Below are 12521 nucleotides of genomic sequence, written 5' to 3' on the forward strand. Positions count from 1 at the left end.
ATCAGTCTATTGTCTCCATACTTTATCTGCCCGTGTGTTGCCGACCTAGCCTGCCCGACCTTGCGAGCCATCACTCTCTCTCTTGAGAGATAGGCCTTCCTGTTATTCCGCCTGGGGCTCCATCCCATTGGAAGTCTCAGGCTGCTGGAAGGTCTTCATACTTCCCAGATGGAGGTGTTCCTCATACTGCCAAGGGCCACCTGCTCCTCGGGTGGTCCTACTCAAAGTCATTACTGTTGCACCAAACACTCACACTATATAGGTGTCCAGAGGTTAATCATATCTGTATTATTGGTGAGTCTGCAGGTCATCAATAATCAGGGATACATCTGTATTCTTGGTGATTCTGCAGATCACCAATAATCAGATTCTCTCTGTGTGCTGACACCGATCGTTACATGCTTGAGGTAAAATGTTTCCTGACCACTACATTCCTTATCACCATGGTGACAACTTTAGAAATGTTATTAAAGACAGTAGATAAGCTTAGTGCATTGAGGCTATTGTCTTTTAAAGCTTATTATCTCAAGTGTCTGGCAGAGTTCTCTGTGACTTTGAAAGTCGTGGAGCTCAATGGCTAATTTGCATAGATAACAACTGGAGTTTCTTAGCTCTTCCTTTACTGGAAACAATATTAGACTTGTGTCTCTGCTGCTAATGTTTTTTTTTCTTAGCTGTACTACACATACAAATCATTAGATCATAATTTTTTTTCGCTTCAGTGTCTCTTTAACTATCTTGATCTTTGTTGGCAACGTGACATCTCTATCCTTTAGTATCTTGTCTGAATTTGCCATAGCTTTCCTCCCAAGTAACAAACACCTCTTAATCTCATGGTTGCAGTCATCATCTGCAGAGATCTTCAATCCCAGGAAGGTGAAATCTTTTACAGCTTCAGCTTTTCCCCATCTATGTGTAGCTAGTTCATTGGAGCAGATGACATGACTTTAGTTTTCTTAATGTTAATTAGACCAGCTTTGCCACTTTCTTGTTTGACACTCATGATTACCGTAAGCTTTTCAATTCTGCCTAAGCTCTCACAGTGGTATCATTGGCAAATCTCAGGTTGCTAATATTGTTGCCAGCTATTTTAATTCCAGCATGTGACTCTTTCAAACCATCTTCCCGCATTACATATTCAGAATATAAGTTAAATAAATAAGTAGACAACATGCAACCTTGTCGCATTCCTTTACCATTCTAAACTAGTCAGTTATTCCATACTCAGTTTTAACTGTTGTGTCTTGGTTTGCATATAGAATCCTCAAAAGACAAATGAGATGGCCTGATATCCCCATTTCCATGAGAACACACCACAGTCTATCATGATGTACACAGTCAAAAACTTTTGACCAGTCAATAGCAATAAAGCAAAAGTAGACATTCTTCTGGAATTCTCCTGCTTTCTCTATTATCCACCAATTGTTGGCAATATGGTCCCTTGTGCCTTTCCCTCTTTCAAAACCAGCTTGCACAGCGGGCAGTTCTCACTTCATTTATTGATGCAGTCTGGCTTGTACAATTTTGAGCATTGCTTTGCTAGAACGCTGGATAAATGAAATAGTTCGATAATTTGAGCACTCTTTGGCAATGCCCTTTTTTTGTTGGATGGGGATGTTAATTGACCTTTTCCAATCCAGCGACAACTCTTCTGTTTTCCATATTTGATGGCAAATTGCCAACAGCACTCTATTCTCAGGCAAGCTTTGCAGAAGCTCCATTGGAATTCTATCACTTCCTGGAGCCTTATTAGGCAAGACCTTGTAATGCCAATTTGACTTCACTCATCACGATGCTTGGTTCTTGTTCAGTGCACGTATTCCAAGTTCTGTCTATGTCCTTCTTGTATAGCTGTTCTGTATATTCTTGCCAACTTTTCTTGACATCTTCTGCCAGATCTTGTCAATTTCTGTCTTTCATCATTCCCATTTTGCATGGAAGGTTACTTTGCTATTGTCAAGTTTCTTACAAAGATCTCTGCTCTTTCCATTACATTGTTCTTTATATATCCTTTATATGTGGTTCAGATAAGCTTCCGTATCTTGGTGTGCTATTCTCTGGATTCAGATGGGCCCATTTTTCTTTGCCTCCAATGGCTTTGCTTTCCTCCACAACTTTTATAGCCACAGTAGACAGCCATTTTGCCTTCTTAATTTTCCACTGTTTCATGATCTTATTTGTTGCAACCTTAGACAATATCATGTACTTCTGAGCATAGTTCTTCAGGCATTTTGTCTACCAGTCTGAACCAATTATACACCTTTACTGTGAAGTTATATAGAATATTATTAAGATCTTATGTTGTTGGTCCACAGGCATTTCCTGTTGTGTTTAGTTGAATCCTACATTTTGCATTTAGAAGCTGATGATCTGAACCCTCAGTTGGCTTTCAGTCTTATTTTAGCTATTTGTATAAGTAGTAGTAGATGAAGAGCACACAAAAACTGGAGTGTGTTTTATTTTTATTAAACAAGTAAAACATTACATTTATTTTTTAAATGTTACCTTTAACATTTATAGTCAGTTGGTAAGGGGTCACAGAGGTGTGCAATAAGTGTTTGGCTGAAAAAACTCAGTTAATCTGAATGGGCATCAAAATACACTCATGCCAAAACCTTGCTGCCAAAGTCACACCAGAAATCCAACCCCACCAGAACAGTAATCAGTGTAATCTCGGCCCTGTTCATCTCCATCCTGGGTTGATTCATGAGAGGCTTTGGCACATTTCATCCACAGGGACTTCGGTGCTGGGCTCCCTGGCTTCTTCATTAGCTGAGTATTATGGGGATTATTTTTTAATGGCTGGCTTGATCTTTTCCCCTGAGGTTAAGTTTGGGATGGGGCTTAGGGAGGATAATAGGACATGGAGGGTGATCAGTGTTTTACATCTGTGGTGCTTAAAGGAAGCATCAACCAACATAAGCTTCCCCCCGGATTACTTACCTGGGGATTCCTCCAGCCTCCAGCCCCTTGCTGCCACAAGGTGAACTTGATTGACAGTGGCGCTCACGCAAGTGCAGTAGAGGACGACCTTGAGGTCGGCATCTGCACCAGCGGGGACCCCGGGCCGGCGGATGGGAGCGGAGCAGCGGCGCTGGATGTATCGGCGGCAAGGGGCTAGAGGAAGACCCAGGTAAGTAGATTGGGGGGGGGGGGGTGTTTGAAAGCTTTTTTGGGCTGATGCTTCCTTTAAAATTGGGTTAGGTAGATTAATCTGACTTGGAAATGGTATAATACTATATGTATTATATGTATGTGTCAGCAAAAGGGGGACTGTATTCAATTGGTGCTACTGGGACACGGAGGGGGAAATTACACTGGTATACAGTGTCTAGGAAATGAAGGAAGATGGTATTTTATACTTGTGGTTTGCTAGGACATAGAGGGGGAACAGTACTTTATGTTGGGGGACTATGGATGGGGTGGGGGAGAAAACTAATATCTGGATTTTGCTCAAATTTATTCAGCACTACAGCATGCTAATAATTTTGTGCTGTAAAGTCATAGCCATATTCGCATGTGCTCACCAGCAATGAACATGGCAGTTTGAGTTAAGATTTTCCTCTCCCTCTTTCAAGGCACTTTTTCAATGATGACAGGCATAGTAGGGTAGCTAAATGAGCAAGAGGGGAAACATGCATACTGGGTTTCCTTACTAATGAATTTCCACTGCAATGCCTGGAAACTGAACTGCCAGTGTTTGGGAGAGGAAACTGGTGATGCGTAAATTTTAAATAACATATTGGGGGGTGGAACTGTTCCCTAACATCAGACATGGAGTGGCAGCTGCACAGCATGTTTTGCACTTCGGAAAGCTTCTGCTCTGGTGTAAATGAATCAATATTCTGAGAGAGCCGTCCTCATCAGTTAAATGATAACAGAGCTGAAATAAAAGACTGCTCTTTTACTTACCTGGGGCTTCTCCCCCCCTCCCCCCATTAGCGTGTATGTCCCTTACTGTCCTCCAGGTCCTCCTCCTCGTACATCTGTTTGCACCGCTAGATCAGCCAATTAGCGCATTACTACGCATGCCCTGGCCGGTGTCCTTGATTGTGCTCCCATTGCTGGAAGCATTCTGGGCATGTGCAGCTACAAGGCTTGACACAAATGTCAGAGCGCTCTCTGCCTGGCCACTGGAGCGTGATTAAGGACACATGTGCATGTGCAGTACTGTGCGACCTGGTGATTCTAGCAGACAAGGAGGAGGACAGCGATGGACATACAAGCCTACTGGGGCTGGAGAATGACCCAGGTAAGTAAAAGAACACTACTGAAGTTCGCCTTGGGTATCCTTTAAAGAGACATCACTACAACATATAGAAGAATGTACTAAATTATTCAGGGTAAACAATTTTAAGTTAATTATCTTGGTTTCAGGATCATAAACACTTCCTATATGTATATACTGCCTTAAATTGGTATGCAACCCGCCCTCCCAGTGCTGTTTAGCCGAGGCTACGATGTCACAAAGCCTCCTGCTCTCAGTGCACTCTGGGAGACCAGGTGTTGATTCTGATCACTTCGGAACACACAACAAACAGTGATGCAACTTACCAGCAGTAAAGATGTTGCCACTTGTGCTAAATGAGGGTGGGGAAAGATTTTACAGTAGGCAAACATTAACTAAATAATTTCAAAAGTAATATTGTAAAAGGAAGCAGTTTTATTCATTAAGTTATATTCTGTAAAGTTCCTCTTTTAGGAGTGATGGGGGAGAGCAGAGGCGTATCTAGAGGGGTGCAGGCATGGCTTGTGCCATGGGCACCACAACACCATGGGGCGCCATGCCTCAGAATCAGAACTCAGCACATGAGAAAGGATGCTGTTTTTAGAGGGGGGGGGGGCGCAATTTCAATGTTTGCCATAGGCTCTACATTACCCAGATACGCCCCTGGGGGAGAGTTTCTGATGCCACTTGCGCATGAGAAAAACTACACATTTCGCTGACTTCTTAATTAATAAGAGTGTAGTATCCTGTAGTAATTTACCACTTCCTGCAAAATGGATGTTTATAAAAGAGGTTTTTTTTTCATTAAACGTTTTCTTTAAAGAGAAACTGTAACCAAGTATTGAACTTCATCCCAATCAGTAGCTGATACCCCCTTTCCCACAAGACATCTTTACCTTTCACGACTAGATCATCAGGGGGCTCTGTATGGCTAATATTGTGGTGAAACCCCTCCCAGAGTGTGATGTCAGGACCATGGTCCTGACAGTTTCCTGTCTGTGAACCTCATTGCATTGTGGATAATAGCTGTTTACACCTTCCAAAAAAGCAAGCAGCATCTCCTTCCACTGACATCACCTGCCAGCAGTAAAAATGTCACCATGGGATAAATGTCAGAATGTAAATCGGAGAAGAAAGATTTTACAATGGGGAAACACTGACTAAATCATTTATACATAGTTATTGTAAAGATGAAGCACTTTTTTTTTATTACAGTATCTTCACTGGAGTTCCTCTTTAAAGAGAATCTGTATTGTTAAAATCGCACAAAAGTAAACATACCAGTGCGTTAGGGGACATCTCCTATTACCCTCTGTCACAATTTCGCCGCTCCTCGCCACATTAAAAGTGGTTAAAAACAGTTTTAAAAAGTTTGTTTATAAACAAACAAAATGGCCACCAAAACAGGAAGTAGGTTGATGTACAGTATGTCCACACATAGAAAATACAGACAATACACAAGCAGGCTGTATACACCCTTCCTTTTGAATCTTAAGAGATCATTTGTGTGTTTCTTTCCCCCTGCAGCTATCTTCCACTGAAGTGTCAGGCTGTTTCTTCCTGCAGAGTGCAGACAGCTCTGCCTGTATGTAATTCTTCAGTATGTGAAAGCCCAGCCAGCTCAGAGGAGGATTTATCCAGCTTGTAAAAGATAAGAGAGAAGAGAGAAGCTGCCCTAATCTAAATAATACACAGGCAGTGTGCAGAGAGGGGCCTGGAGGGGGGAGATGCATCACAGAACCACAACACTGAAAAACTTGGCAGCCTTCCAGACACAGGCTGACAAGTCTGACAAGAGAGAGATAAGTTGATTTATTACAGAGATGGTGATAGTAGAACGTGCTGCAGTAAGCCAGAACACATTAGAATAGCCTTTGGAACTTGTAGGATGATAAAAAACAGGATGCAATTTTTGTTACGAAGTCTCTTTAAGTACTCACTCAAGTACTTATTGTATACTTTCAATACAGTTCTGTTAAATCAAAAACAATATAACAAAACATCCCAGGCTTAAATATGTTCTGCTTGATATTGAGCATTTACCACTTCATGGATGGAACAAAACTATTATTTTATTTTTATTTTCCAAAAATTGAATTTTGAATCATACACACTTACACGTAAATGTGAGTTTGCTCCACGATTACCTCAATGCCAGGGCCGGCCCTAGACTTTTTGCCGCCTGAGGCAAAATTAGAAAAAATCGCCGCCCCCCCCCCCAGCCGTGGGTGGGGGGGCGCCAAGCTGGAGGGGTAGCGGGCAGAAAGGGGGTATTGGCCTAGCAGTGGAGAGGGGGGTCGGACCCTCCTCTCCCTTGCCTGGGTCCCCCGATCTGCGCTGCTCCTCCAGCGTTAAACCAGCATGCATATCATTAAGGGGCAACGGGCGGGGGAATCACTCACCTCTTCTGCGTTCCATCGTGCGTTCCACTGACGTCACTTCCTGCAAGGCCGTCCACTTACAACACAGTGAGCGGCGTTGCCGGAAGTGACGTCAGTGGAGCACACAATGAAACGCGGAAGAGGTGAGTGATTCCCCAGCCCGTTACCTCTTACTGATATGCACGCTGGTTTAACGCTGGAGGAGCAGCGCAGATCGGGGGACCCAGGCGAGGGAGGGGGGGGGGACCGACCCCCCTCCTCACCGCTAGGCCCAATACCCCCTTTCTGCCAGCTACCCCTCCAGCTCGGCGGGCAGCCCCCAGCATCCAAGGACAGGCGGGTGCTGCCCCCCCAGATCTGCCGCCTGAGGCAAATGTTTCACCCCGCATCATGAGCGGGCCGGCCCTGCTCAATGCCACCAAAAATTTTGAGACCCAAAGTGTCTGAATTTTTTTTTTTACTATATCCTCACAATATAGTGAACAGGCAATGGAGGTGTAGGTAGGTAAACTAGACAGAATAGTTAGTGTGACGGTGACCAAATCCTTGTGGGAACACTGCTTTCTTATGCGTTTGGGAAACATTGCCTAATTGCCTTAGGGGCACTTTGCCAATCTTTGTTTTGGGAGGAAACTCTGGCCCGCCGCCTCAGAGTTACATTACATTTGCTCTGCCACACCATGTCATGGACATGCCCTTTTTTGGTACGGAAACACTGTGCTTAGGTTGCACTTTCTGATATTAATATATATAACTTATTGTAACCGGTTGCAAAATCTTATAAACTTTCACCATACCGGAATAGGGATAGCCAGTCCACAGTACAGTCATTGCAAAAATAGTGGTTATGACAACCAATGCCCATTTCTGACATGAAAGAATCTAAAAAAAAATATCATAATTGTATTCAACATTTATAATATTACCTCAAACACAAGTAAAATAGCGCACGTTCTGTACTTGTCAACGGCGTTTTACTAGTGAACGTATTCTGGGAACTAGCCCTGAGCTAGCGGTAGTGGGTACAGTTACCACACGCAGAGAACTGGCTGACAGGAGAAGCATCACGTGACAGCGACTTGACTCTCTCCATCCACACCCCCTTCTCCCGCCTATTTCAAACCTGCCACGTCACTAGCACGAGCGCTCTCCTATTATTGGCTGCGGCGAGTGACTGTGTAGTGTACGCGTGACGTCGGCGTGTCTTGCAGTGAGGGCGGGGCTCAGCGTGGGGCGCCCAGCTGTAGCGGTGGACGTACGGGAGGCGCTGGTTGTGCTGACTGCTGCAGCCTGCAGGTAATGCTTGCTCCATGCTTGTGGCTTTCCCGTGTGCACACCGGGCAGCCTCTGGAGAGTAGCGAGCTGGAGGCCCGCGCCATGCCTCCCTTGTTGCCTCGTTATGCTGCTGCTTCTATGCTTCCCAATGAAGTCTGCACTAACCCTGCCCTTACTGTCAGGTGGATTTAGCTAGGCTGGATGCTGTACCTACATCTGGTATTGCACTCTAACTTAGCCTGGCAGATGGTGACCACAGGCAATGTTGCTGGGACCTTTAAAGTTGTCTCAATTCATGACTGGTAAACAAAGGGAACGTATTGCTGTTGTATTCTTAGAACTAGGGTCAGTGTTTGCAAGAGCTTAAAGGACTGCTGTAGGGGGGGAAGAGTTGAACTTACCTGGGGCTTCTAATGATCCCTTGCATACGTCCTTTGCCTGTGCAGCCACTCACCGATGCTCCGGTCCCTGCTTCCAGTTCACTTTTGGAATTTCTGACTTTAAAGTTGGAAAGCCACTGCGCCTGCATGGCCATCTCCTCGCCCCCTCTAATGTCACCAGAAGTGTATTGTGCAGGCCCAATACAGTCTGTGCCTGCGCAGTACACTACTGGTGACATCAGCGGGAGTGAGGACACGGCCACGCAGGCACAGTGGTTTCATGACTTTAAAGTTGAAAACTCCAAAAGTGAACTGGAGGTGGGGACTGGAGCATTGATGAGTGGCTGCGTGGGCTCAGGATGTCTGTTCTGGACCATCAGAAACCACAGGTAAGTTCAACTCCCCCATCCCCCCCCCCCCCTACAGTAGTCCTTTAAAGGATACCACAACTGACATATGGCATAATGAGATAGACATGGGTATGTACAGTGCCTAGCACACAAATAACTATGCTGTGTTCCTTTTTTTCTTTCTCTGCCTGAAAGAGGTAAATATCAGGTATGTAAGTGGCTGACTCAGTCCTGACTCAGACAGGAAGTGACTACAGTGTGACCTTCACTGATAAGAAATTCCAACTATAAAACACTTTCCTAGAAGAAAATGGCTTCTGAGAGCAAGAAAGAGATAAAAAAGGGGGAATTCTTATCAGTGAGGGTCACACTGTAGTCACTTCCTGTCTGAGTCAGGACTGAGTCAGCCACTTACATACCTGAGATTTACCTCTTTCAGGCAGAGAAAGAAAAAAAGGAACACAGCATAGTTATGTGTGCTAGGCACTGTACATACCCATGTCTATCTCATTATGCCACATGTCAGTTGTGGTATCCTTTAACCTCCTTAGCGGTAACCCCGTGTGTGACATGGGGTAAGCCGCCGGAGGGTGCCGCTCAGGCCCTGCTGGGCCGATTTACTTAATTTTTTTTTTGCTGGACGCAGCTAGCACTTTGCTAGCTGCGCCAGCACCCCGATCGCCGCCGCCGCGCGCCCGATCGCCGCTATTCGGTGCGGCGCGCGGCCCCCCCCCCAGACCCCGAGCGCTGCCTGGCCAATCAGTGCCAGGCAGCGCCGAGGGGTGGATCGGGTCTCCCAATGACGTCGGTGACGTCATTCCGCCCCGTCGCCATGGCGACGGGGGAAGCCCTCCAGGAAATCCCGTTCTTTGAACGGGATTTCCTGATCGCCTATCGCCGGAGGCGATCGGCGGGGCTGGGGGGATGCCGCTGAGCAGCGGCTATCATGTAGCGAGCCCTCGGCTCGCTACATGATTTAAAAAAAAAATAATAAAAAAAAAACTGCTGCGCTGCCCCCTGGCGGTATTTTTCATACCGCCAAGGGGGTTAAGCCGGGCAGTTGCCTGGTGCCTGAGCTCCTATGTTGCTTACTAAGTCTAGAATTGCAGAGCTTGCAACAACTACCATGTCAGTACAGTATGATGGGGGAGGGGGCGGTTGTTTTCCAAGGCCCAATTCCATCTAAAACTGTTCCTATAAAGGTGATGTGCCTGTTCATTTGGGAGATGAAGACTATTCTTCATCATTTTAAAGTGATCTGTTCACCTTTTATGTAAAAGTGTTGGTGTTACTCAATAGTAAGATATTGTGATTGGGTGGATGGCACCCTCTGGAAATGCTTGGTTTCCAAAAAGTTGTACAGTAGAATCTTGTTCTAGTAAACTTAGATATAGTATACCTGGATACAGTAAACTCATATGTCTGTGTAAAATGTACAGTGTTTAACCAATACTGCTATAGTAAGCTACTTTTACTGGTCCCTTTTGGAATTTACTTTTTAAGAGATTCTATTGTAGTAATCTATGCCCACACTATTTAGCCAACCACAAAACCTTTGTGGGGTAGAGGGTGCTGTGACTGAAGAACTGTTCCCTTTGAGGTTTCATGCTGGGTCCCGTGAAGTAGACCAGTGTCAACATTTTTAAATCCATGCCCCTCAAAGGGAGGTTTGTAACTGGCATGCTATGTGGGGGGCATTGTTAACCACCCTGGCGTTCTATTAAGATCGCCAGGGAGGCTGCGGGAGGGTTTTTTTTTAATAAAAAAAAAAACTATTTCATGCAGCCAACTGAAAGTTGGCTGCATGAAAGCCCACTAGAGGGCGCTCCAGGGGCGATCTTCTGATCGCCTCCGGCGGCCAGAAATAACACGGAAGGCCACAATGAGCGGCCTTCCGTGTTTCACTTACCTCGTAGCGGAGTGACGTCATGGACGTCAGCCGCCTCCGATCCAGCCCTTAGCGCTGGCCGGAACTTTTTGTTCCGGCTACGCTGGGCTCAGGCAGCTGGGGGGACCCTCTTTCGCCGCTGCATGCGGCGGATCGCTGCACTGCAGCGGCGATCAGGCAGCACACGCGGCTGGCAAAGTGCCGGCTGCGTGTGCTGCTTTTTATTTGAGCCAAATCGGCCCAGCAGGGCCTGAGCGGCAGGCTCCGGCGGTACTGGACGAGCTGAGCTCGTCCAGACCGCTCAGCTGGTTAAATTAACTTACAGGGGCTGCTGTCTCTAAGAGGGCATTCATCTTGCAGCTGGCGATTCCACGGTTCAAAGTACCCACAATGTCCAGCGTGTCCCCAGGCACTTGTGCATGCTTGGAGATGTAGTGTCCCTGGCTGCTGATGCATGCTGGGAAATGCCATAACATCTCCTAGCCGGGAGATGTAAGGACATTGACTACATCTCCTGGCATGCACTAGCAGCCAAGGCTACATCCCCAATATGCGCTAGCAGCTGGGGAAACGTTGGACATTGTGGGCACTTTGAACCATGGCATTGCCAGCTGTAAAGCTGGCCACTAACGGTCCAATTTCTAGCGAAAAATCGTTCGAGCGATCGGAAATTCTGATTGGACGAAAAATCGTTCACTACACCATCAACTAACCAGTCCATAATCGATTGTGTCCACCAATAGAGATTATTTACAACCAATCCGATCAGAATTTCTGATCGCTCGAACGATTTTTCGCTAGAAATTGGACCGTTAGTGGCCAGCTTAAGATGGATAGCCTCATGAAGATGCAGGCTACAGAGCAACACCTTTAGGCAAGTTAATTTAATGCTGCCCACCCACAAATCGCTCACCTTGACAGCAGCAAAGATGTCAGCATATGATAAACTTAAAGGGAACCTTAAGCAAGTAAAATTATTTAAAATGAACACATGACATAGCTGCAAATAAATATTACATATTAACCTCACCGTCAGTTCCTCTCAGAAGCTCACCATTTTCTTCTAAAGGGGCCCATACACCTAACGATTTTCCCGCCGATATACAGCAGATTTGATCAGTGTGATCAAATCTGCTGTGAAATCGTTGCGCAAACGCTGACAGAATGATCGATTTCTGTCTGAAATCAATCGTTCCCGTCGATCTGTCCGTGCAGAAGATTTCCCTCGATTGCCAGCGGGTCGTGATTGCGTCGATAGCGGCGTTCAAATGCCCGACGACCTGATCCGCCGGCGCGAGTCACCGCTGCTCCTTCTCTGCTGGGTTCCGGACCGGCTGGCTTCACTTACTTCCTGTCCCGACAGGAAGTTTAAACAGTAGAGCGCCCTCTACTGTTTAAACTTCCCCGGGCAGGAAGAAGTGAAGCCAGCCGGTCCGGAACCTAGAGGAGAAGACAGCGGAGACCAGGGAATTCGCGCCGGCCAGATCAGGTAATGTATGCGGGCGGCAGCTTCACAGATGCTGAATCGATTTCATGCTGAAATTGATTCACAATCTGTTTGAAGTAAAGGCAGCCATACAATCCCTCTCTGATCAAATTCGATCAGAGAGGGATCTATCTGTTGGTTGTTCTGATGGCAAATCGACCAGTGTATGACCACCTTTACAGTGATCCCTTCCAGTTCTGACAATATTTTGTCAGAACTGAAATATACCATACCAATTACTGTCAGTTATATATCAGCAGCTGTCAGTTACAACTGAATGTGCAAGGTAATGTCCATGTTTCCCTATGGCTCACGTGGGTGATATTACAGTTTAACAGTGTGCTGACCAGCTGTTATAGGGGAATGACGGAGAATTCCATTGATCGCAGTGGACAAATAAGACGCAGGAGAGGAGAAAGAGATTGAGTAGACTACACAGGAGGTAAGTATGACCTGTGTATGGTTATTTTGACGTTTTAATTTCAGTTAAGGTTGAGGTAACATTTTACAGTGAAATATTGACTGGATGTTTT

The 12521-nt window shown here is 45.8% G+C and overlaps 2 protein-coding genes across 4 annotated transcripts in view; one reads left to right on the forward strand and one right to left on the reverse strand.

The window, feature by feature from the left end:
- HOXD3 (homeobox D3) overlaps positions 1-7671 on the reverse strand; it is a 328853-nt gene extending 321182 nt beyond the window's left edge. For both annotated transcript variants that reach the window (XM_068245450.1, XM_068245449.1), the window contains exon 1: positions 7536-7671. The gene's annotated coding sequence lies outside the window, so the exon portion shown is untranslated. The remainder of the gene's footprint in view (positions 1-7535) is intronic.
- Positions 7672-7792: 121 nt separating this feature from the next.
- The window catches only part of LNPK (lunapark, ER junction formation factor), an 87988-nt gene continuing 83259 nt past the window's right edge, over positions 7793-12521 (forward strand). Inside the window, exon 1 of one of the 2 annotated variants that reach the window (XM_068245447.1) lies at positions 7793-7905. The gene's annotated coding sequence lies outside the window, so the exon portion shown is untranslated. The remainder of the gene's footprint in view (positions 7906-12521) is intronic. The other variant, XM_068245448.1, reaches the window with a different exon arrangement.

The sequence above is a fragment of the Hyperolius riggenbachi genome, chromosome 7, assembly GCF_040937935.1.
Source record: "Hyperolius riggenbachi isolate aHypRig1 chromosome 7, aHypRig1.pri, whole genome shotgun sequence".
Classification (NCBI taxonomy): Eukaryota; Metazoa; Chordata; class Amphibia; order Anura; family Hyperoliidae; genus Hyperolius; species Hyperolius riggenbachi.